Source organism: Falco rusticolus, chromosome 8, assembly GCF_015220075.1.
Source record: "Falco rusticolus isolate bFalRus1 chromosome 8, bFalRus1.pri, whole genome shotgun sequence".
Classification (NCBI taxonomy): Eukaryota; Metazoa; Chordata; class Aves; order Falconiformes; family Falconidae; genus Falco; species Falco rusticolus.
Genome location: NC_051194.1, coordinates 794,467 through 820,366, shown reverse-complemented (window position 1 = coordinate 820,366; position 25,900 = coordinate 794,467). Strand labels below are relative to the sequence as shown.

The 25,900-nt window shown below is 44.5% G+C and overlaps 1 long non-coding RNA gene across 6 annotated transcripts in view; it reads left to right on the top strand.

The window, feature by feature from the left end:
* LOC119152641 overlaps positions 1–25,668 on the top strand; it is a 51,851-nt gene extending 26,183 nt beyond the window's left edge. For 2 of the 6 annotated variants that reach the window (XR_005105830.1, XR_005105825.1), the window contains exons 5-7: positions 17,164–17,218; positions 17,851–19,249; positions 19,386–25,668. This is a non-coding gene — a long non-coding RNA (uncharacterized LOC119152641). The remainder of the gene's footprint in view (positions 1–17,163; positions 17,219–17,850; positions 19,250–19,385) is intronic. The other 4 variants (XR_005105829.1, XR_005105827.1, XR_005105828.1 and 1 more) reach the window with 4 other exon arrangements.
* The last annotated feature ends 232 nt before the right edge of the window (positions 25,669–25,900 follow it).

Below are 25,900 nucleotides of genomic sequence, written 5' to 3'. Positions count from 1 at the left end.
TGTTAGCTGTGCCAGCGCTGTGTTGCAGCTGGCTGTGTGGGACGGGGCTAGGGTGGGGGGCTGCAGGCTGGTCTCAAGCTGCTCTGAGGGCGCTGGGGTGCCAAGCTGTGTCAGAGGCCAGGGCACCCTAGGCTGGATGTGCCCTGGGGTGGGCTAGGCACATAGTCTGCAGTGCTGCCTCTGTTTTTGAAACACTGTGCCTGGGCCTTTTGGTCTTCAGCTGTGCTAGAGATGACTGGGGCTGCACGTCGATGCCTAACCTTGCTTGTGCTGAAACGGAGACGTTTTCCACTAGCTTTAATGCAAAACATCTGGGTTCCTGAGTTTTATGGGTATTACTGATCATGCTCTGCTGTAATGTCTTGGTGAGTCATGAAGTGTGATTAACCCACATGCTAGAAGAACTGTAGCGTGTGAGGATGCTCTCCTGCGGGTACACGCATGCCCAGAGCAGCTCCTTCAACACTGCAGAGTCCAGCACAGGTCTTGTGCTGTCCTGTCCCCCTTATGCTATGGGCATAACCCACAGCCCATGTCTTGGTTCCCAGGTCCTGGCTTGCAGACCAGGAGGCAAAAGCTCTGTGCCTCAGAAATGATGCTGACAGACTTCTGTAGTGATGACCTCAAGCTTACAAACAAAGCTGTGCTGTAACAGGCAGCAAGTGCTTCTCCAAAACATGAACGCCCCAGTCACACTGTGAGCGGGCATGGCCTGGGACAGTTTGCTTTAGCAGTGACCCCTTGGCATGGTTGTGGCAGGACATTCTAGGGGTGTAACAGCCTTTGGAGTCTGCTGCTCTTTAATACCTTGGTGTAATTTTATTGTAGCTAAATAGGATAAAGGGTTGCTTCAGGAAGCTTGGTGCTTTCCTTCTAGAAAGGATAACTGATAAGAGAGCTGTTTGACTGTCCTTTATTTGCTGGCAATATTGCTGCTGATCGTGGATTAAGTAAATATGATCAGTGAGAACCTTTTGCCTTCTGTTAATTAATCATCTTTCAAAGAACTATATTTTTCTACTGTTTTGTTATTTTTTGTTGGTTTTTTGTTTTTACATCTCTCCCAGTGTTATTTATTCCTCACGCTTGTCTTCATTGCTGAGTTAAAGGGGAGATGTGATGTAGTCATGCCTAGTAGGAATCTTAGAATATCATGTGTCGGAAGGTACCCTTAAAGATCGTTAAGAACAGAAGGGTGCATGGATGAGCTGTTAGAAATTCATGTCAATGGGAGAGTGACAGCTCTGGAGTTTTGTAAGGAGACTTGAATCATTGATAGTACAAGAGGCAGATGAAAACAAACTGACTTTCCTACCCAAAGTGGAGAGGGAAAAAGAATCCCTGGGTTTTGGGGCGGGGGCAGCCAAAGCCAGCATTTCCTTCATGGCTGATGTCCAAATAACTGCTCTGAAATCTACTTAATTTTGATATCGTGGGATTTCTGGTTTCAAAACTGATTCTCCAGCATGCTTTCTTGATCATCAGAATTTGGGGTGGAAGAAAAAAAGCAATAAGAGATCTGGTAGGGGGGAAAAAACCCACTGACTGCTGAAAAAAATGCTACCAATCCTGCCAGTGATGTCTAGTTTGCTTACAGTTAATATTTTTTTCACCTTATTTCCTTAGAAATATGACTGGCTTTTTTTTTTCTCCTGGTGTCATGAAACCAATTTGCATCTGAGATGCATTTTCTGGGATCTCTGCAGTGATGAGACTGGCTTTGCTTCTCTAAACAGAAAATGCTTCCTTTTGTGTTTGTTTGGTGCCTCCAAAATGCTCCCAGATAATCTCACTGGCTGAGTACATGACAAAGTGCCAGAAAAGTGTTAGTACACAAACGCTGACACTCTTACAAAAGAGGAAAAGTGATAAATGCTTTACTGTATAAAGAAAATGATAAGGATGTATTTTGGGAACCAAACTGACAGTTGCAATACCTGTTAGCATTTTTATCTTAAGATCAAGGATGTAAGGAAAGTTAGATAACGTCTATCATTTGATCTGCACTGGGTTTCTTTAAAAAAAACAAACACTACCTGACTTTCAAAGTGTCTCTTATCAGAGATGCAAAGGAATTGTAGTGGAGTTTTCAAAAGCAACTGAAAATTAGGTACCTTTATTTCCTTTCACATAGAGTTAGCAAGACTCAGTCCTAGTTCACATATGCAAAACCCAGGGCTTTTCACTTCAGAAGTGAATAATTTTGATTTTCAGTCAAGCAAATAATACAAATTTCAGAGAGTAGACATGCTTCTGCCATGCCGGGGAAAAACAAAACACATCTGAGAAACTGCTTAGTAAGAAGAATGTCGTTTTTCAGAAAACCTGTCTGGCACGGCATTGTTCCTAATTCTTCTGTGGTTTGTAGGACTATTTGTCATGTTTGGGGGTGCTGTGTGGATCTGGTGATGTTTGCCTGGATTTTCTGCCCACCAACACTGGCTGGAAACATGATGTAAATAAACATTTTGATAGTTGAAATTGAACAGGTAGTGCAGCAGCAGCTCTTCCCACAGCACCTGACCACTCTGCTCTCAGGTCAGGGCAGAGACAGCCTGGCCACCCAGCACCGAGGACTCTGGTGTCAGTCCACTGACTTGAGCACGTTTTTCACGGACTCCTTGGATGAGGCTATCATGGATACACACATAGTGTGCCTGAAGAGTGGTCCCACAGTTGCATAGTCAACCTCCTGCATCTCACAGCTTCACCTGCCTCCGCCTCTGTGTTACCCTGGAAGGTTCACGAGACCGCTGAACAATAGGAGTATTGCTCAATACATCAAAATTACAGAAGCAAATTATGATAAATTACCTTTTGTGCACCCACTGGGAAGGTTTCACAGTGATCATTAGCCCTCGAAAAGTCTTATGCTTTCTGTGGTCATCTAATGATTGCACTCTGAGCTCCCAGATAAATCACGGATGGAACAATGGGAGGGCCCTGTCACAGGCTGCGTGTAGAAAGATTCCTCACAGGTATTGTTATTATTTTGTTAAGTCCTGCAAAAGGAATAAATATCACTGGAATCTGGAAGAACTACCATGAAGAACTACCATAAAGAACTCTTTGGCGTTAATAGCCATTGACAGCAGGTAGGACTTCTTAGTGCGTTGTTGCTTCTCTTCTAGTGGTCAGCCCTTTGCTAATTATCAAAGCACAGAGATTTACCTCCTTTCTTTTGTTCTGTTCAGCTTCTCCACATCAGTATCACTTATCTCTTACAGGGTTACTGTCTGTACCTGTTAAGAGCAAGTACCATAGTTTTACATCTGTAATCTGTGGGCTATCTCTTCCAATTTGCCTCCCGCTGCAATTCATTACTGTAGGTTGTGTGTTTACACAAGTAATACAAGGTAAAAGCTGCCCTCCTGCTCTTCCCTGGGAGCCCATCAGCCTCTTATTCCTAATAACCTCTTTCTGTAGTGCCCGTTGTCATCCCTCTTCCGAGCTGCCCTTGTTTCTGCTCTGACTTGCTGTGGGTTATCTGCAGACACAGGTGTCTGATGGATGTTGTCCATCCGTACATGCCTGTGGTTGCTGATGGGCTGTGGCTGGTCCCCCTGGCTGCCTGCCGTGGGCTGGAGGGCAGAAGCAGCTGTGCCCCCTGCACAAAGCTGCCTCCAGCCTGGCAGGTGGGACCACCAGCAAGGCTGCATACAATGTTGTGGTGGGCAGAGAGGAAAGCTACCCATGCAAGCACAAAAAAAAACCCAAAAAAACCCCACAACCAACCAAAACCCAAAAAAACCACCAACCCAAAACCCCAATGAAAACAACATCTTGGAACATACCATTTAAAAATATTCATATGGCTCTGTCTTAACAGCCTGCTTCATCTCTCTTACCCTTGCCAGTAGCCCTGTGCAGGCAGCGCTTCCTAAGGAGCTGTTATCCCTGGTTCTTTGCAAATCTGCTCGTAGCAACAAGGACATTAATGGCTTTTTGTGTTTCTGTAACAGGAAAATCATAGCTGTGAGTAGAGAAACAGCGATGTATGAATAGTCACATTCTTAGAAGTATGCAATTATTTTGGAGGCTCCTGTTTTCCATAAAAGATAGCCTCAATTTAGCCAGGAGCTTTAAAACTTCCTGAGTTTAGAAGTTTGCTTCATTAAAGATAAACCCTGAAAACCTCCCTGAAAAGAAGGTAAATCTGACTTCACATGAAGCCTTCAAGTAACTTTAAATTGTTTCATTTTGAAATTAATTTTATTGTAATTTTGTAAGGGTCAAGATTCACAGAACTGGCCAAGTACAATTAATTTTCTCAAAAACAAATGTTTTGGTGTTCTGGAAAGCTTAAACAGGTTTGGGGTTTTTTTTCATACCTTCAAAACAATCCCTTTGTCTGTAAGCACCAAGAATACTAATGAGTTGAAAACTCCCTGAAATAATAGCTCAGCCTAACTATTAACTTTCAGACTCTGAGGGTGCAGAGCATATTCTGCTCCAAGTGCAGATGATGCTGCAGGGAAAACCGCTGGGCTCACCCCCAGCGTGTCTAGTGCTGAGATTTTTCCTATAGAGTTTTCCACTCAGAGCTAACAATCTGTGTTCTTTTTATGCAGCTGGTTACCGTTAAATAAAATGGATAGCTCTCCTTGCAACTATGTTGTGTCATTTCACTTGCAGAGTTGTTTAAACCCCACTTGCTCAGACCTCTTTTTGACTTTCACTCCTGTATTTTTTTAAACCTTTTTTCCCTGAACAATATGATTATTTTGCTCTCTGAATATAACGATGGGATGAGTGAAAGGATCCTGGTGATACCAGGCAACTCTAAATCAAATCAATTTTACCCTCTCTAGTTCTGTGTTTGCTCTTTGTTCCAGGATCCCCAGTTACAGCCTCTGTGCTCGGTGCCTCTGGTTAACTTTGCGCAGCATGACAAATGCTCTTTCCTTAAGTGCTTGTTTTTATATAAATACACATACATATATATGTGATATCATTTGACATATATAAATCTGTGAGTGTGTACTTATCTTTCTATCTGTGTATGTATCCTTTGGAAGGAAGCACCCTGTTCTGATCTGCCTGCTTCTTCATCTGTGGCTAATCGTTTGACCAGAGCATGGAGTGAAGCACCTGGGCTCGATCACGCTCTCTTCTTAGTTGCAAGGGAAGATCAGGAGGCAGCCCGTAACCAAAATGCTTGTGGAACAGGTAAGTTGAAACTCAGCTGAGTGGGCTCTGATGTGCAGCGCTGACAAGGGGCAGCAGTAAGGCACATGCCGCTTCTGCAGTGCGGAGTGCTGTGTGCCTTCAGCCACCTGAGTACTGTCTCCCAGGAGTCCTGGGGAGGTCTTCACCCTGGCACTGGCCTTGGAAGTGAAACTGGCTGCAAAAGTCTCAGGGTCAGAATTGGGTGCAGAGGTTTGGGTTGCGAGTCTCAGTACTTCTGCAACCAAGAACGCGTAAGCCTTCAGAAACTGAAAAGTTGGGGAAAGGGTTTGTCTGCTGGCCTTAAACTTTTGCAGAGCCTTTTTTTCCCCTTGCTGATGTGACATACAGTGATGGTCAGTAAACAGCCCTACAGAGCAGCGAGTGCAGTGTAGTGCTGGCTGCCCGAATGGATCGCAGTGTCCCCCTCTGATGCAGTCCCTACCCCGCAGGGTAACGCGGGGATGGAGTGCCTGCTGAAGGGATCACATAGGCACACTGCAGGCTGGTGGCCCTTTGCTCTGCCTGCACAAGGACAGCTGTGAGATGAGCACAGGCTGCTTGGTCAGTACTGCCTTGCACCCAAACCTTCATCAGCATGAGACAGGGCAGCCCACTGGCTGTGATGGCTATAAGGCCACCTCAGGTATTTGTATCGGTTGTGGTAGGAAAATGTTCTCTATGTCATTCTGCTAGAAATAGGCATCAGAATCAATCATGACATGGGATCCCATGTTCTCACAGTATTTTTCCATGCTGGTAAAAATCTGTTTATTTGACTGCTGTGCTGACTCTGCACTGAGAAGCAGAGTTCTCCTCTTTCAAATCATGAAACTTTGTCCTCAGTTACATCCATGTGACATAGATGTACAGCTGAAGAATTGTAAAATTTCCGTTTTCAACTTACTCCCTGTAACTGCACTTGTGCAGCCCTTCTGTTTTTGGGGATTGGTGCAGGTGTAACCTTCTGGGACTGAACAAATAATTGTGTTGCAGTTGGAGGGTCCAGTACTCTGTGTCTTCCATGTAGGTACAACAGGAACAGCAGCAGTGGTGATGTGCTGCTGAAGTCAGTGGATCTGGGTTTGAATGACTGGGGAAAGGTTGCTGCTGAGATGCTGCTGGCGCCATTTGGCCATAGTCATCTTGAAGAGCACAATCTTGCTCTGTTCTGAGAAGTTTCTTATTGCAATGCATTTCCCACCACAGCTGAAGCTAAATGGTGCAGTCTCTGAGTATGACAAGTGCAACAGTGACTCAGCCCTGGCCGTACTTCTGTATCTGCCAGAAAGGTTTCAGCTTGTATTTTCTGGCTACTCAAGGAGCAATCAAACATCATTGAAACACCACCGAGTCTTTACAGAGCAATGCAATTATCCTTCCCTGCACCATGTACAAATGCCCTCTTGAGCAGTATGCTAAACTGGGATAGCATTTGATAGCTTTTTCAGGCTTATTTTTAATGGGAGATAACCTGAAGAGATGTGTACAATTTCAATATTTGTAATTCAAGTTTATATAGCTTTCACATTGCAGAGTTTTGTTCCTATGAGGTCTGTTTTGTGGAGCAAGTGGTTCAATGTGTGTGGTTTGAGGGCAACCTCCTTTGTCCTGCTGGATTCTCAGGTACCAGAGGACAGGCTGTAAAACTGCTAGAGTCAGGGGTGGGTATTTTAGGATTATGATTAGGAATTTGCAGTGTTCATCAAAAATACAGATGGACAACTGTGGAAGGAAAATATGTTGAAGTGCAGAATAAGCTTTGCTTCTGCCATCAGCACAGCTCCAACCATCTATTTTGTCTCTGCCTTCTGACGTGTTCCATCTCAGGCAATGGGTCTGGGGGAGGCAGAACTGCTTGAGAGAAGCTCATCTCATGGGCTCCAAGAACTTTGCTTCCACCAAGCTGTTTACTGGGGGTGGAAGAAGAGTTTTGTTATGGCCCTCAATAGATATGAGGATTTGTGAAATGTTTGCCAACAGAGAATAATATTTAGCTGGTAGGGTATGTCGTAACTCCTTAGATTTTTATGTAGCTGTGGCAATTTATGTGAGCCAAGGCTCAGCCCCCATATGCTGGCAAACACTTCATATACTGCAGCCTGACATGATGCTGTTCCCCTACCCATACACGTTGTATTTTTTTATTATTATTTTCTGGGATTTCAGCGGTTCTGTAAAATGGGGAGGCTGAAGGTGCTCTCTGACCGTCCCACTGAAGAAAGGTCTTGGTTCCATCTGGCCAATTCCTACCTGGCTCACCACTGAACTCAATGTTTTTCACCATTTGGATAATAACTGCAGCACTCACAATCTCAGCAATCTTCTCGGGGACTGTCACCCACATGCTAAGGGCAAGGGAAAACTCTAGGATATACAGTGTTAAGCCACTTCCTTTTTGCCTCCCCACATCTGTTTAAAAGATGGCAAAAACTGAGTCAGGAGAACTGCAGCTGTGAAATCTTTGAAACACAGATGAGAGCCTGAGTGTTTCAGGATAAGACCATTAATTGTCAGCAAAAACTTAGATACATTTTTAATAGGATCATATTATTACTATATTCTATTAATTTCTCATTTGAGTCTCATTCCCACCCCCTGCACTGGTAGTAATACATGCAGTTCTCTTTGAAATCTTTTTTTAAAAGTGTCTCTCGGTTTGTGTTTCAGCATTGTGCTGCTGTGGGAGTAACCGAAACGTGATTGCAGGGACACAGAGCTCTGCGAGGCACTTGGGGTGACCTGCCTGGCAGTGTCCCCTCAGCCCACAGCCACTCCTGTCTTCTCTGTTTGCCAGCACAGATGCACCCTCTGTGTGCTATTGGTTTGCCATTGCTGTAGCTATGGAGTGATCCAATTTTAATGGTGGGATTTATTTGAATGGCTGTCTAGGATGTCATTTTCAGTCCTACTTAATTTTTTTTTTTCTCCATCAGCCTGCTTTCTGGCCCAAATTAAATGGCCTCTATGTTCACATGTAAAGAATGCATATGTGTTAGTGTGAGGCCTTTCCTCAATTCAGAATTCAATCTGGTTGTCTTAAGCTTCTGGGAACCAGATGTCTTCCAGCACATCTTCCCTGGGCAGGGCTGGAAAGGCTCTCTCCAGCTGAGGTGTTCTTTTCCACTTGAAGCTCATTTTCTTTTGCTTTTTCTTTTCCTTTTCTCACTCCTGCTGCCTTTCTGCTATAAGTCTTACAAATCCCAGTTCCTTCACATAGCTTGTCTTCCTAGTCAGGAAACACTCAGCATGTTGTAGACCCTATCTTTATTTTTGAACCACATTTCCACTTTCGTGCCTTTCTGTAGTCCTGAATGTTAAGATATTTTTAGATTGTTCTTTTTCCTATTCTGATCAATACATTTACTTCCCTAAAATATGTTTCTTCATACATCTTGTATGAGGCTCCCTAATTAATACCTAGCATGCTCACAAATAGCAATTATTTTCTACCCAGTTCCATTTGTTTCAACATGTATATCTTAGCATGTTTTAGACCTCCATACATCAACTAAGAAGGTTACAAGACTAAGTGGTGCGTAAAAATAACAGTTCAAAAAAGGTTAAAATGCATAATTTTTCTCCATAGTGGCAGAGTGTTAGCATGTACTGTCTAATGCTGCAACACATGCTGATGGCTGCTGGGCAGTAGCACTGTGCTCTTCTTGCTCTATCCCAGGCAAGTGCCAGGTCATCAGGATGCTGAGGTGTCCTGTTAATTAAAACCTCACCAGGTATGGAGGTGTATGCTAAGGAGTGAGATGGGATATAATGAGGACCCCAATGATGGCATTTTCTGTCCTAGTTTTGAGTTGCTTACAGCTGCTGTCAGGTTTGACTCTTCCTTAAAATCTGACCTTTCCACTCCAGCCTTTCCACCCTTTGCCCCATGAGAAGCTTGCCTGGTGGAGCTGTTACTGACTCATGTCACTACGATAGAGAGAAAACTGTTTCAAGCACTTCAACGTTTTGCATGCCTGAAACTCTTGAAAGTACTGTTCAGTACATCCAATTTATTTTATGATGTTTAAATATAAGGGTTGCTTTTTCTGAGGGTAGTGTTTTCCTCAGTGTCCTCAATTTTACTAATGAATGAAATGCTTTTGCTCGGTCACCGTACTGCTTTCGGGGTGCTGTCAGAGGTACAGGGAGTCATCTCTGGGACCGTGCAGGGCTCCACTGAGATGAGCTTGCGGTGGTGGTGTCAAACCCCCCACCCCCCCAATGCAGCCTCTGCAGGGCTGTAGCCCCTCAGTCCTCTAAGCAGTTTATGCAAGGACAGACACAAGTTGCGGTCGCTTCCTCTTGGTGCAAAGACGTTCAAGAAGGTAATAAGTGGGAAAAATAACAGTTGATCCTGAGGCTGAAACTGGAAGCTGTTTCTGAATATAAATTAACGTGTGACCTCAAACTGTCCTGTTTTCTATCTGCTTGTCAGCATCTCTCCTTGCCTAAGTCTAGCCTTTGTTTTTCTTCTGTCCCTCTTTCACATTGGTACCCTTTCGTTTGCCCTGTTACTGGCACAAACCTGTGCTGAGAAATGCAAGACAATGCAGCCTGTCTAGAAATGGGTGCTCTTCATTGTGCTCTGTAGCGATATAAAACTTCCACTTGAATTCTGCATGGGCTGGGTCTAGGTTCCTCTCTGATCTCACCCAGTATGGACAGCCTGTTTTCTTTAAATGAATCCCACGCTCTGAGCCAGGGTGATGCCTTGCCAGCTGCAGCAGAGGCAGGTTGTCAAACTTGCTGCTCATATGAATGTCCCAAACAACTCTTGCTGGCCTTCTCCAAGGGCAGTTGTCCCAGTTCTCCAGAGAGCCACAAGCACTTAAACCACGTGTGAAGGTGTGAAAACTGGTCCCTGTGTTAGGGGATCAGCATTCGTCTCCCGTTCCTTACATCTCCTTCATAGCTGCCTGTCCAGGCTTTCAGAGATGACATCACGTGTCCCTTTGAGAACAGAATATCAGCTGTAAAGTTACCAGCTGAGAAGTCTGACAGCTTAAAAGAAATGAAAAAAAAAAAAAAAAATGGTTTCATCAACTTTGTTACTAGCTTTCATTTACTTTGATTTCTGATTTTAAAAGAAGCATAGCCGCATTTACTGGTGCAACCACAATGAGTTACAAAAAGAATTTTTTTGGGAAAAATAGCACTTGTTAAACAAGTCTGTGCTGTATGTTAAGAGTATATGTTAAGAGAAAAACCCAGGGACCTTGGATAGAGTAGTGACTCCTGTGCTGTTGGATGGTGTTGAAGTACAGACCAGCAGATCTTAGATCCTCAGCAGAGTCAGAACTGTTTTCCTTACATGCTATGGAAGATGACCAAACCCATTTTCCCACCTTGGCTTCAAAGATGACTCTTACAGGTGTGATATGGAGCTTCAAATAGGGTGGAGATGTTAAAATTAAAAGTTAGGGGAGAGGAGAAAACACCACTGAGAAGTGACCAGCCCCATGGCACGCTCTCCTGCAAGCCTGATACCTGCAGTGCTCTGCAAGGGCTCCGGCTTTGGGAACCGGGAGTTTGTAGGCACCTTGGAGACATTTTATTCCCTGAAATCTCTCATGAGCCAGTGAAGATTGGGCTTTTCATAGGTGAACATCGAATGCTGTCAGAATTGGAAATTTTGTAGCATCCATAGCGGATACCTCATCTGTTTGTGCAGTAGGTCACTTGGTGTTGCTAGCTGGTCTAAGGAGAATGCAGGAGCCACAGGGAACATGTTTGTACTGTCATGACTGTGTTTTCTGTTCTGTCAGACTTGTAAAGTCTTATGTGCTGCAGCTGTGCAGGCTCAGTCGAAGGGCAGGCCCCACAGCACACGGTGCTGCACTTCTGTAACTGCTTCTCTCTGTTATGGCTAGCACCCAGCTGCTACGTGAAGCATGCTAGAGGAGCAGGACACCAATTTTCACCCATTCATTCTGCAAGGAGATACAATTTCTGAGTTACCAGTGTTTATTTTAACTTTGTTTCTTAAGGAAATGCTGTTTGCTCCTGAGCTCTGCCGTGGAGAGCGCATGGCTGTTGTTGAGCATGATGTGTTTTTCAGAGGTTCTTATGTTGAGCACACAGGCCTATTTAATTGTTCATGTAGCCTGGATCAGAGACACTTTTCCGTCTGAAGACAGACCTTCTAAAACTGTCTGCCATCCCGTGTGCTGCGTGCAGCGGGAGCTGCACTGGCAGCAGCAGGAGGAAGATGCCCTCGTGCTGCAGAGCATCTCATCTCCTCAAGGTGTGGCAGCGAGAGTTGTGTGGGCAAGAATAAAGGGGGTTGCTTCTGAACTTCATCATATGCCCTCTCCATTTGATAAAGAGAAAATAGCTGGCAAATCAACAGTGATCTTAACCACTTCTGAGTTGGCATGGCCAATTGGAGCTGATAATTGACATTTAAAAAAAATATGCAGTGCCTCAAATGTTGACATTAGCTCCACAGAAATTGGCTGTTTGTTAAAGACTGCCATTACTGACAATAAGCCAGACATTAATAAACATGCAGTTACTCACGGTCTTTTCTTTTGGCATCTCTAAGCTCCCTTGTTTCTGTTCCCTCTCCCCTGCCCCCCTTGCAGACGTTTTTGACAGGCTGTGGAGGAGATGCTGCTGACTTGCTACCTCAAGCTGGGAAATTGCCATCCTTGCATTGGACTGCCATGCAGTCATCAACTAAAAGCCTGTAGGACTTTGGCTGTTCAGTGTCAGATGATTTGTTATAAGAACTAATATGTAGTTTCTTTATTCCTCTGGATTTTTCTTTACTTATGCCAGCAAATAACACAGTAATTTTTGTCCTTTCTGCTCCACTAAAGGAGAAATAAAATAACATAGCATGCTTTTGCACGCATGTCAAGCAACAGAGGAAAAACTTAAGGGAAATATTCTCTCTAAGATGAATTTTAAGCTTTTTCTTGGCTAGAAAGAGCATATCTATTTCCTGATGCTGTTTTAAAGCTAGGTTTAGTTCACTGCCCAGTAATTTGTGACAGCTGTGGCTTGGGGCCAGCTGGGATCAGTAGGGCGGATGGGCTGCTCTGCCCTGGGCTTGGCAGCCTCTGCACCAAGGGTAAACATCGGTGTGAGCGTTTGTGTGACTAATGGATCTCAGGTCTGTGGCTTAAACCTGCTCATCACCACCATGCAGCTCCCAGCTCCTTGGTTCTGAGCTGGTAATGGGAGAAGGTTACCCTGGGGATGACCCAACCCTCCGTCAGCTATAGCCACCGGTGATGTGCACTGTCCTGAGCATCATTTCACCTGCAGATGTGCACCAGAAAGCACTGGCTCTTCACCTCTTTCCTCCAGCTGTGTGGAAGCTGTTTGCTATGGGTCTGCTCACAAAGCAGACAGACATGCACCCAGGTAATGCAATAAATGCAAAGACTGAATGCTTATCCTCTAGTGCTGGTTAATGAATAACTGGAAGAAGCCAGGATCAGCTGAAGACCCTTTGGTATACAAGACCAACAGCTAGAATGCCTCTCTGAATAAGAAAGGAAAAAAGCTTTGAGAAAAAACCTTGTGAAAAAGGCTGCTTATTCTGTAGCTAAGGTATGCCTTGTAGCTTTTAATATTTATGTCTCAAGATATATGCGTTCTGCTTCTGCAACCTGCTTGGGATGGCTCTGCAAGTGGTAGGAACCCAGCCAGAAAATTTCATGCTTCAAGCCCAGCCCAGCCCTTGGTGGCTTTTCCCCCTCTTCCCCTACCACCCAGGAAGAGCTGTCGGGAGGTTCAAAGGCATAACACAGGCACTCACAGAGGTAAATGCCAAGAGGAAAACACAGGATTTACTCTTCCCTTCAAAGGCACGTTGTGTGAGCTGGTGTGACCCAGGGAACCTGCCCTGTGCAGGGAGGGAAGCACAGCAGCACTGATGTGTTTGACCTCCTGGCTTCTGGATCCTGTCCCTCGGTGGGAGCCGGCACTGCGTGCTGCGCCTGAACCCCTGCATCCCTTGGGATAGGGGGAGGGCTGGCATGAAGGAAAGGGGGAGAAACACAGATTTTTCTCCATTTTCTCTCCTAGGTGTTTTTTGAATTGTATGGTTTCCTTAATCTTATGCTGATGGCAACATCTAATACTCATATTTTTGTGGAATACATGAGCTGAGGCACCAAAGCTATTAAAAATTGTCAGTCTGATAACTTTGAAGCATTCAGGAAAAATCCTTGAAACTATTCTACGTGCAAATATTTCAGCAGTTTTTACTTTGCTTTTAGTTGACCTGTACTAACTCTTCAAGAACAGTAAACTGGCAGATCTCTAAGATGTCACTTCTTTTCCAGTGCTGCTGTTTTGGGTCTGAAAAAATTAATTGGGCAACTTCCCCAGCACCAGTTGCAAAAAGCTGATTTTCCACACAGTGGTGACAGCTGCAGAGTGCTTATTGTCTCTGGGATGTTCAAATTATGAAGTCTGGGAAGCTGAGGATCAGAATTAGTTTTAGGTCAGGACGATGGCAGGTAAAATTGAGGTGTTAAGAGTGGGCAGAGCAGACATTAAATATTTCAGTGTGAGTTACAAACACATTTAAGGAAACTATTATGTTTCCTTAGCTGTCGCACACTCATATTTCAGTTCAGAGGTTCACAATGAGTGTTTTGATTATTTCATTTCTGTTAATGGGCTCTTATACTGTGTTGTAGTCCTACAATAAGAACATTTTATCATATAAAAATTGGATAGTTCTAACTAGTACTGCTAAATGGAGAGAACCTCCCTCTAAATTCATTCATGAGCTCTGCTTTGTGGACTCACCTCTGTTGGGATGTGAATCTATCTCCAAATAATTGATTTAATAAAATTAGTAACTAGATCTGTGTTGCACAAATCTCTCTCCCTTCCAGTTGGACCAGATGCATTTGAGTGTTCAGCTTTAATCTTTCTCTCTTCTTTTTTTTTTTTTTTTTTTTAGATGGCTTTCAGCTTGTTATTGTAGAGAGCCTTTTGCCTGATGCTGGCCATCCCCATTAATTTCACTTTTTTCCTGGCTGATCTTGATTTCTCTAGATACGACCATATGAAGACCACTTCAGATGAGCCTTTTTTTTTTTCCCCTGATATGTTCAATGGGCTGACACATCTTGTTTGTGCCAGGCTTTTCCCTAATGTTCCTGCAGCACAGCACATCAGGCTTTCAGCCTGGGTGATAAAAGGAAAATTATTTTATTCAGACATTGCCAAGAGCCGCTGCACCAGCCAGTGGATGGTTTTCTTGTATTGAGACCTAACATGTTATTTGCTTCTTCCTCACTCCTTGCAGCACACACCAAGCATGCAAGTCCTGCTTTTTGCAGCAGGCTGAAGCCTTGGCTGAAAAGTCTTGGTGGGATGTGCGTGAAAGGATCCGGCAGCATTCGCACTTGCAGTCACTGACTTCTGAGGCTGCACGCAGATGGGAAGGTTTTTTTATATAAACAAATTATTTGAGAAGGTACTATCAAAATAAAGAAAACCCACACAACTTAATGACATTTGACAAGGTATGGTATTTCCTAAGTTTGCTGGAATGCAGCTGAGGGGTTGGTTTAAAAAGCAGCATTATTGCAAAGTGATCTGGACATTTGGTGTCAATTCCTAATGTCGCTGACTGTTCAATAGCAGGAGCCCAACTCCCCCCTCTCCTGTCACCGAGGGTCAGGAGGGATTTCTATAAAGCTGTTGCACTGATGTGGTACAAGCACAGTGTCAGTGCAATCAAACAGCCACAATGGCTTTACTTAATAAGAGTGTACAGTTTATTTTTTACATAGTAAATTTGCTATGATCTAGGTCAGTGCTTGTGACACCAAATTCTCCTTCCAGAGTTTTTTGGTAAGCTTTAAAAAACAAAAGGCCCATCCCCTCTCCCCCACAAAATCAAAACTTGCAAGGGTTTTCGAACCTCAGGTTTTGGAAGGTCCCTACCCAGGTTTTGGCACTCAGCTTTTCAGGGGGAAAAAAGTTTGGATTTATTTTTCTGGCTTATGCTCATTGTCCTTTGCTTTGCAGAGTTGAGGGAAACAAAGTATGCTTTCCTCCCCCTCAAATTTTGTTGTCTGTGAACTGTATTTTGCAAATAGGAAGGCTGCAAGGATAGCTGTGGTCAATAAGCACAGGCCAAAGGAGTAACTAGGAATATTGATTCGAAATGAAGGCTTGGTATAATAAATGTGCTGTCTGGGCAGAAGGCTGAATGTGTGGGGCGGGGTGGAGTGTCCTTTTCTATTATTCTTGCAGTTTTTCAAAGCCAAGAAAGAATTGCGTTTTTTTTACTTTTTATATATTGAATCAGTTTGTGGTAATAAATTGCCAAATTCTCTGTCCTTGCAATGCTGCAGCCTCTAAAAGTAGGATTTTGCATTTCTTCCCGCGCCCCACCCCCCTAGGTCTTTGTTCAGAGCATCAGTTTGGCATGCTCATGTGCTAGCATTTGTCCTTGCCTACTTTCAAATTAATTTCATGTGACATGGTAAAAGTGGGGTGAGTAAATAGTTTAAATACTTGGCAAACTATATTTAATGGTGGTTGGTGAGGAAAGCAAATAGTAAAATTTGCTTTCTCCAGAAAGACTTACTGTGGCTGCTAGTTTGTCAGGTTGTATTTCTCAGTGCCATGTCACGTTGAGTTACGCTGTGGGGTGGTGCTGAACTGCAGTTGCACAATATCACATCAGAGCTTCAAATGGCACTACTTTCTGCAAAGTATTTCAACCAAAATTCAAAGTATGATGCAAAGCCTCTGTGGTTACACAGGTGCTTTTACTGTGAGGCTATTTGCTGTGACTTTAAATACACTTCTAGGTTTCCTCTGCAACAGGCTCCAGCTCTTCCTGATGCCCTGCAGGATGTGCAGTGCTGGCCAGGGAGACATGCTGGCCAAAGCTGCAGCAGATGAACGCTGGAGCTGGTGGTTCAGCTCCCAGTGGGGACAACCAGCTGCTATGCTACAGTATGGCAAAAAGGTGATGAAAAAGTCAGCCTGTCTCTTGCGCCTATAACCAAAATGTTGAAACCAAGTTGTGTTGACATGAACAAAACCCAGAATGCTTTCCCCAGGAGTTCTGTTTCCCAGGGCTGGTCAGAATCGCATCTCCCCATGGTGGGCAGGTGGCTTCTCGCTGGCCATGCTTCAGGGCTTATTGTTGGAATAATGAATAATTCAAGCTAAGTTGCAACTCGGAAGCAGAGGTAGTGATGTTTTGTCCTTGCTTTCTTTAAATGAGAGTGCTGAGGCTTCACTATCTATCTCACTGCTCTTCTGCATGGGAAGATTTTTAAAAATCATGAACAGGGTTTTATGAGACATCAGAGTCAGGGCACTGGGTGCCTCCATTGCTATGGTGTTTCACAGCTGATCTATTATTACGGCGGCTTGCACTTTGTGCAAACCAATTAAAATGAATAAGTGTACTCTGATCTAATATTCAACTCATTTTTTGGCATGCAATCATTCATCATAAATGCACATAAAGCTGGAATTCAATTAATCAGCTCATACAATGAGCCTCTCTCTTGCTATTTTTTCCTAATACATTTTTTTCTGTGAATAAAAATGTAATTGTCATTGCAAAATATCGAACCAGAGCCACATAACAAATAACTATGGATTTGTAATTAAACCCAATAAAGCCTAAGATGAAGCACAGAAGACAGAGAGCTAAAATCCAATTAAAACTTATTATGAGAAATACAATGCCAGGATTGTTGGGTTTTTTTTTTCCAGGCAGAGCGCAACATACTCTGGTTTGTAACAAAACAGTTATCGGTTTTGATAATGAAATCCAAGGTATGATTCAATGACTTTGGGGTAAATAGCTAATGGCAGCAAAAGACAGTGACATACGAGGAAGGCCCAGGAACAGCTCTGTCATCTTCTGTTGTAATCAGAGGCAGGTTGCAGTTATTTCCCCTCCTGTCTATGTGATGCACTTGACTCTGAAGAAACAAGTTATTAATTCTTGTTACCCAGGATGGCATCTGATATTACTTGCATTTATTCTAGGAGAGGGGAGTGCTTCGTTTTAGAAGAGCTTTGGCTGTTTGTGCAAGACACTGCGGTGAGTGCACATGGTGGCTCAGCACGCGCTCATCCAGAGGGGGAGGGGGGAACTGCCCAACCAGGTTTGCCAAAGATGCCAAAGGAGGGAGAAGCTGGAGACTCCTCATGTTCTGGGCAGCGTTTCCAGCTGCAGGAGCCCACCTTGCCGCTCGCCCTGCGTGCCCAGAGCCCAGCTCTGGGAGAAGGGAGCTGTGCCAGTGCCTCGATGCAGCAATGCCGAGTGCTGCCAAGGAGTGGTGGGGAGGGGGAACCCAGCCCTTTCCCAAAACCTCAGCCTCCTTCGGAGGGCACAGGGGGGTGTTTGGAGCAGGGCACAGGGCAGAAGAGCCCAGGCTCAGCCCCAGTCCCCTCAGAGCAGCCAAACTGTCCTGGCCCTGCTGGTGCTCCAGCCTCCTTGCTAGTGGAGGTGCTGCAGCTGGGAATCTTACCTGTTCTTGTCCCAGCTGCTCCAGTTCAATGCAATAAACATTCACCCAGCCAAAAAGAGGGAGGGAAACAGTACTTCTGGTGGTTAGAGCCGAGCAGAGAGGGGCAAGTTCTATGTTTTGAGTGGAACCACAAAGAACTTTGTATGTTTTTGAAAAACACCTGAAAGGATGTCTGCCAATCCCTTTATCTCTCCTTACCCAGCAGGCTGATGCTCTGCTGTTCAACCTGCCATTTGCACTTGCCTCCTCCTGAGCGTAAGAAGTATTTCAAAGACCAACCCCATTGGAGTGGGCCACCAGCAGGGACAGGTGAGCAGAAGGTACGTACCCAAGTGCTTTCCATGGCTGGTCCATCCCTGCCGGCGATGCCAAAGCACCTTCCAGCAGTAGCCAGCACCCCGCAGGCTTGCTGCCGCCATGCGGACCATGTGAATCGATGTAGTATACACGCATGGGTCCATCTTTGGTTCTGTTTGCCTCTTGAGGATATTTATAGGGCCTGGACATGTCACAGAAGTTTGATCCTCCAGCTCTCCTTTCCAGCACGCTTTATCCTCCTGGTGCGTGCCTGACCAGGGAAATTGGTGCTGAGAACAGATCAGCACCGTCTGCCAAGGGAGAACGTTAAATTGCAGTGAACAACTTACAATCCACAGGGGGATAGAAGTGGCTTCTGTTTCTGGGAAAGAAGGAATATAAGAAAGCTTCAGCCTTGTCTAAGACTAACTTCATGCACTAGTCTGACTGCTTGTAATAGTTATTTCTCAAACAGAAATGGCTTACAAATATGAATTGTTTGGGGTTTTGATTTTTTGGGGTTTTTTTTTCCTTTCACTTTGTTCCTAGTCAGAAAGCTTCTTAGACATGGGAAACAAATGTTTGAAGTTCACCTAGACTGAAAACAACTGGACTTTGCACTTAAAATGAAGGGAAAAAAAGATCAGACTTTTCTTCCCAGATTTTTCATTGTTCCAAAATAACTATGATTATTCCCATTTTTTGTTTGTTACTGAGTTCTTCCATTCTGTAACATGTAATTCTCCTAACTGGCAGAGAGAATCAGATATGTCTGGCCTTTCATCCTGACCCCCATAATTTTTAAAAAGTTGATTATAAGCATGACTCCCTAGTACCCATTTTGTGTCTTTGTAGCATTAATGGTCTATTGAATAATACCCAACTCTATTGTTTATCCTTTTTATTTTTGCTAATGGCTGTCATCAGTTTTGCAGCTCTGTGTTTCTTTACCTTAATGTAAATCTGGTGTCGATCAGCCTGAGCAAAGCTGGGAACAGGAGAACAAGATGGAGCAGAGGGTCGGTGTGGTCCAGGCAGAGATCTTCCCTCCATATTGTACATGCCTGTCATATTACTTCCATGTCTGGACATCCCCCATTTTCATGTTTTATATTCCAACTGCCATGACAACCGATGTCCTAACCACCAAGATGTTTATCTGAAGCCCCAACCACCCTCTGGGACCAGATAGCAGCCTGGACCCCAGCATGGAGGGAGCCCACAGGACATCCAGTTGCCAAACCTTTAATGATGTCTGATTCTGTGCAACCTGCTTCTTGTTCTGCTCCAAGGGCCAGATTAAGGTGGAGTGTCCCAGTGGTCGCGCAGGCTGTACCTGACACAACTGCACCCCAGAAATCCCTGTTGCGAAGCCTGGGGAAAGCTGGGGTGTTTTATAGGAAAACAGGTCACTCTTATTTTTATCAAACTTATTTTCAGAAATGTCCAAGATGTTGGGACTGATATTTTTCAGACAAATGAGCACAGAATGTGACATTTGTGTCCACCTGACCTCTTGTGTCCAAGCTATAAGCATCTGGGAAGTTCCAGATGGTGGGAGCCAGCAAGGAAAAGGCAAGCCTGATCCTTCTGCCTGTTCCTCTCAGCTGTTTTTGGCTGGAAATGTCAGATGAGCTGCAGGTAACTTTCCTTTGCATGTTAAGAAGTGGGTGAGCCCCCTCCACTTGGCTTCCATGGCTGCTGGCCTGGCTGGGGCAGGAGCTGTCCGGGAGGCTTTGCCGGCTCAGCTGGAGGGTGCCGCTCCTCTGGGCCACGCTGCTGCCCTTGATTTCGCAGGCTCTCCTTGGTGGCTTAAGTAACAGACAGCTCCAAGACCTCTCCTGTCACTGTTCATTCCTTGGAGTGCTCCATGGAGGGGAGAAACCTCAGCTTGTACACTTTGTGGAGAAGTTGCGTAAAGGCAAAAGGCATCTATGGGTTAAATGCTGAATATTTCTGCAAAATCTGGCAGTCAGAGACGGGTTTTCAAAACAGTTCTTCTGTGCATGTAAGTGTCTGAAGTGGTTTTGAGCTCTTTGGGAAATGCAGCCCCTTACAGTGACCTTCAAGCAAGCAGGAAAGAATCAAGTCATGGACACCGTGGACAATGCCAGCTGGTCCCGGTAACGAGTAGCAAGCTCTTAGGAAAGCCTTGATTAAAATTCAGATATACTATAATCTCCCTTTCTTTTTCAGCTGTTATTAGCAACACCAACTATACAAAAGCAATAGGAAAATGAGGTGACTAGTCTCACCAGCCAGAGAGTAAGGGACGAAAGGCACTTGAAATCAGAGACCAAGATCCCAGTTTGCTTGTCTGAATTTGGTATGGAAAGAATACACTCTCTGGGTCATTCTGTATTTCTTATATTGCAACAAAACACTGAGCACTCAGCCTAGTGACTGTCAAACATTGTTATTTAACATAAATTAAGTAGTAAATAACAAGTATCAAAGTTGTCTGATGTAAACACAGTGGCAAATTAGTAAATTTGGGGTAGAGATTGAAACAGTGTTCAGTTATTTGCATATTACAGCCACATCCACCCCTTAGACGTCTTATGCCACGTATTAATTCACTCGCTACACAATTGCTGTCTCAAAAATCTGACCCTCATTTAGTAGCTTTAACCTCAGATCATTTGCCTGGTAGTTAATAATGCTCCTGCGGAGGTACTTGTGACGTGTGATTCATCCTTGCTTCGCAGGCTCTTCTTTAACAATTAACAGCATTAAGAACGCTCTTAATATTGTCAGCTACACAATCATTATTCAGATTTGGTGCTGGGGCTATAATTGGAACCATCTGTTTGAGGCTTTCTTTTCTGCTCCGGCTTGCTGGTGAAGCTGTCATCTCCTGCTTCTTCATATCAAGCAGAGCCCCGAGGTAAGAAAATGCAGTGCTGGAGGTGGCCACAACCCTGTGCTGCTTCCAGACATGAAACAAAGCTCAGGATTAATGATAAATGAATGTAATTATATTATATACTACTGACCATAATGACAGCACATGGTTTCTGTAAACATGCTGGCTGGTCTCTTGGGCATGGTAACGGGATGTATTCCCTCATTTCCCAGGCTCTTCAAGTGACAGGGCCCTGCTGCCTTAATAATTAACAGAGCAGGACAGGGTGCTTTGGCATCTCAGAGTGTGTGTGTGTTGGGGGGGGGGGGGACCCAGCTGATCTTCAGCGCCTGCGCTGTGGTCTGACCAGCCCTTGGTCATGATGCACCCGAGCAGCCATGGGCAGGGCTGGACCCAGCACACCCCCTGGCCTCCTGCTGCGGTGCTTTGGGCTCCCCAGAAGGGAAGGGGGTTTTAAGGACTTCAGGTTTTGGGTTTGTGTGCTTCAGTGTGACCACTGGGACAAAGGAGCTTTATTTACCTACTTCAGCCTGTAGTAAAGCCACAAGTCCAGACTAGGTCTCCACAGTCACTGCAGGGCAAGTTATTTTGCTGTTGTCTGTTCATACTGGTTGATAGAACATGACTGTCTGTTTCAGTGCCAGGAAACAAAAATACTTAATTTTCATTGAATGAATCCAGAGAAAACCAAACTACACAGTAGACTCTCTTTATCCTCTCCAATATGCAAACAGATTTATGGCCTGTGCTCGGTTTGGTAGCACCCTCTAACCTTTGTGATGGTCGTACTGAACCCAGTCATTCCACTGGCCAGATGGGTGGGAACTGTAATTAAGAATTTAACATAAGCATAAGTTTAAGCTTTTAGGTGCTGAAAGGCATGCTGGTATTCTAATTCAAGCAGACAAACCTGAGCTTGTTGTAAACCAGCCAGGTCCCACAGAGATAATAGCATACCTGCACCAGCGAAGGCTCTAGCAGATCATGTAAAACTAACGGAGACAGGGGCATGTCTCCAAGAGAAGCCTATGTGAGGCTTGAGCTTTTCTCATCCACAAAGCTAGCAAAATCTGAGCTGGCGAGCTCATACACTCAGTACCTCAATAGAGGTCAGTTGAGTCTTTGAATCTATACCCTAAAATCCTACTTAGATTTCATATTCTAACTCATTAAAATACCTTTGTCACTTTTCTATTTATATATTTGCATGTGTTTGTATGTTTGTACATATAAAAAGGTTTCTTAATTAAAAAGAAAAAAGTGGCATGGCATTTAAAGCCATGCTACACATTTAAATGAAGCTTTAAAAAAACAAATAGAGGTTTTTGTAACAGACAGTAGATGAACTCTTCTATATTCCCTGTCCTAAAGGACAGTATTATAAACTCTGCTGTCAAGATACAAAGCCTCAAGGATGCTGCTCTATAAATCATACCCATTAGTAAGTGTGGTGTTGATTTTTCCTTGACTTTTGGACTATTTTAAACCAGCGTTCAATTATTCTTTCATGTGCTTGAGTACCTGCAGCGACTTTGACGTGGTGATGAAGGTAGCTGCCAGCCCAGCCAGCCTGACCCACCACTCGCCACGCCGCAACCTCCCGCTTCTCCAATTTCTCAGCTGAGCAGCCAAGTTGTACAGCTCTGACTCGATCCGCCGGCATCTCATTTGCTTCCCCGGTTGCATGGAGGGCTCAGACCACACGTACACAGTGATAACAGCTGACTTTGTTGGCCTCACGTTAGGGAGCAGCTGTGCCTTCCAAAAGCAAAAACGATGGAAAAGAATAAACATTCTGGAGTTAAAATGATAAATTGGTGCCCACGTACAAGCAGAGGGAGGCAACAAGTGGATTCATTTAGCAGAGAAAATGCACGTATTTAACAGGGACTTCATCTTGCTGAATGCTGATGACTTCCACACCAGAAAGTATGAATTCTCCACAGCCAAGCCAAGGAAGCAACTCACAGGTGCCAGGCTGAGGGGTTGTTATTAATTTGCATTCAGCACCATGCAGAGAACTTTTTCCTTGAATTGGTTGCACCGCTGAGAATAAAAAACTCTTTTGGATAGAATAAGTTCCTAAGATTTCTTAAGGGTGGAGGAGAGCACTCTCCTCCCTTTTTCATGGGTACTGAAGACTTTCTTAGGAAGGATTATAGTCACTGCCTGCCCATGGGGAATGATTTCTCGCAAGCAGCAGGCCAGCCTGACCTTTGACACACCTTGCTGCGCCGAGCGCACGAGGGCCAGCAGTTCTGCTGGGTGCCCGCTGCGTGTGTGGGGAGGGGGTGCTCTGCCCTCCCCCAGTGGGGCTTCTGTTGGCTTCAAACCTACCCAGCAAGCCAGCGCGATGCTGCCAGAGTCATCATCACTGCACAGCATGGGCTCCTGAAATTATGCAGAATTACGCATGCAAGTTGCTTTCTGAAATTAGCTGCACATGTTTATATTAACATGCAAATAAAGCAACTTCAAAATAAAACAAAAACATGAAAATGTCTATTCATTAAGTTCAGTTTTATGGCATAATTGATTTGTGTGGGGTGGGCATGTCTGGTGCTTTCTCTGATTACCTTCCTGATGCTGAAGAAATCCACAACAATCATACTGATAACAAACCATTTAAACATATTCAATTAAATTACTGGTAATTCTGAAATGGCTCAATATTGCACATGGGTTAGTTTAATTTTTATGTAAATTCTACCCCTGATTTAGCAAAGTCTTAATTGTTTAACAGCAGATTAGGCTAAATTATTTTAATTGAATTTTATGTGAATTTTTTACCTCTGCCTTCAAGGAACCCATTCATAAAGCTTTTTCTTTCAGATGTTGTGTACAGAGAGAATTGCATGCTGGTGCCTGTTCTTCCGGCTTCACTTTAGGCCACTATATATTTCAAATCCAAGTAAAATCAAAATGTTGCTCATTTTGCAAGGGATGTTCAAATCAGAAAGGTAAATGCTGAATTTGGAAATGGAACTAGAGGCGAGAAAATGAGGGATCGAAGCTGGGGGACATTTATTCCTGAGGTTGAATACTGTGAGAGTTTTGGCTATTTTTCTCTTCCTTAGCTGGATTTTTGCATTGTTGAGATCTAGATCCCTTTGGGTTTGTGCTGCCATACTTCTGATGAGTATATACGTACCTACATGCACAATGCAGAAGTTGTTTAGGCTGCAGAATTAAGCAACGGAGACGTAAGTGCTGTTGTGCTGCAGGTCATGCCTGAGCAGAGCTGAGTGAGTACTAGCTAAGTAGTTCTCACGTGGGTTGCTGGAGCTGTGCTTGTGGGCTGAGCTTGTATTTTTTATTTTCCAGATGAAGGCAAAGTGCTCTGGGATGGTGAGTGATGCAAGAGAACAGGTTTTCTTTTCTGAAGGCCCATGACTACGCCCCACAATAAACTTTGCCTTCCCACTTCCTCAGAGATCAGAGATGCTGGTTATGACTGTAATCCCTAGTTTCCTGCTGGTTTTAATAAAAAAAGGGTTGTAAATTTTATTTTCTGTCACTACTGCTCAGAATTCCTCTTCTTATTATTTAGGTGATGTGTTGGATTTTGAACTGTTTCTGGCTGACAGCTTGCTTAGAAACAGCATCTAAATAGCATGTAAAACGTTGGCATTGCCAGAATCCATTGCCATGGGCTCGATTTTGTGTTTCCGTGTGGCTCCCTGCTAGCCCTGGAAAGCTGAAATCATGAGCAGACACTAAATCTGGCATTTCACGTGGCAGCACAGGTTAGTGCAGCCCGTGCTGTGACAGCAGCAAGTCAGAGGCATAAATGCAAGAGGCAACAGGAGAAATCTGAAATCAGACTAGCAGGGTCTCCGCCACGATTCCTAGAGCACCAGGAGATGCTTCGCACGCACTGGCTGCAATCAGGGCAGCACTGAGGGAAGCAAGGTGGGCTTCACTCGCAAATGCCTTTCCTGCCTGTGTCCTGATTTCCATGTTCAGAGAAGAATCTTGTTCTGAATCCTGCCTGATTGTTCTTCTAGTAGAGTAGAGAGAGGATTGAAGCTATGCACTTTCTTCTTTATCTTTTTTTCTGGCTTTGTAATTCATCTTTAAACACCTAGCAGTCTGTCGTCGGATATCAAGAGATGCTTTTTCCCATGGAGCACAGTGTGGTGGCAGCAAAGGCAACAGAAGTTCATGCGACATCTGCCCATGTTCTGCTGCTTTTATTCTGGCACTCAGAAACTAAATTTGTGGAAGTTACATGTAAACAACAAATTAGCTCAGCTAGCATGTCACCCAGGCCACCTGAGACGTGGCTGCTCACCTCTCATCTGTTTCTAACTCTCCAAGCCACGACACTTGTCTTCTTCCATCGTGTCACCACTGCCCACGCGCTCCCCTGGCCAAGGCTGTGCTGGCCCTGCCTGTGCCGCTGTCGGCTCCCGGCTTCCGCCGCTCCCCCCATACCTCCTGCCCTTGCGTGCCCCTCACGCTGCCGTCCTTGTCTGGCAAACCCGTTCCCACCTCCCCTTCTGCTGCCTCCGCCAGGCCTTGGTGTGTGGCAAGGCTGCCTGTCCCTGCGGCAGGACCACGGGGTGCAGCTCCTGGAGCCCCAGGCACAGCTCCCGCTGCCTGGTGGGGCCAGCCGTCCTTCCCCAGGCAGCCAGCCACCGCAATGGGGACATGCGGCATATGGGGGCAGTGATAAGATTTGTTCTCTTTGGTTCTCAAAGCTTTGCTTTCTGTTTATTTTTGCCTCACTTTTTCTTTAACTATTCTATTAGTACAATATTTTAAATGCCGTAACCAAAATAATGTCAAAGGATTTTTACTTGGGTATGTGTGCCAACAATAATCATTGCTAAGTCTTGAACAATTGTAATAAAACAAGTATCTTGCTGCTAATGATACCTCATTTGTATTAAAGATGCTTTAGTAGAAGCAGTTTCTACAATTATTTCAACTAATGCTTATCTGCTATGTTGGATTTTGAAGTCAAAGTACAAGCATGGAAAATTGCAAGCTCTTCCACTTTACTCAGCAGCAGTGCAGGCATTCCAGAAGCCCAAGAGCCCTGCTTGCTTACACAGATCACTTCAGGAGATCAGAGCTACCTGTA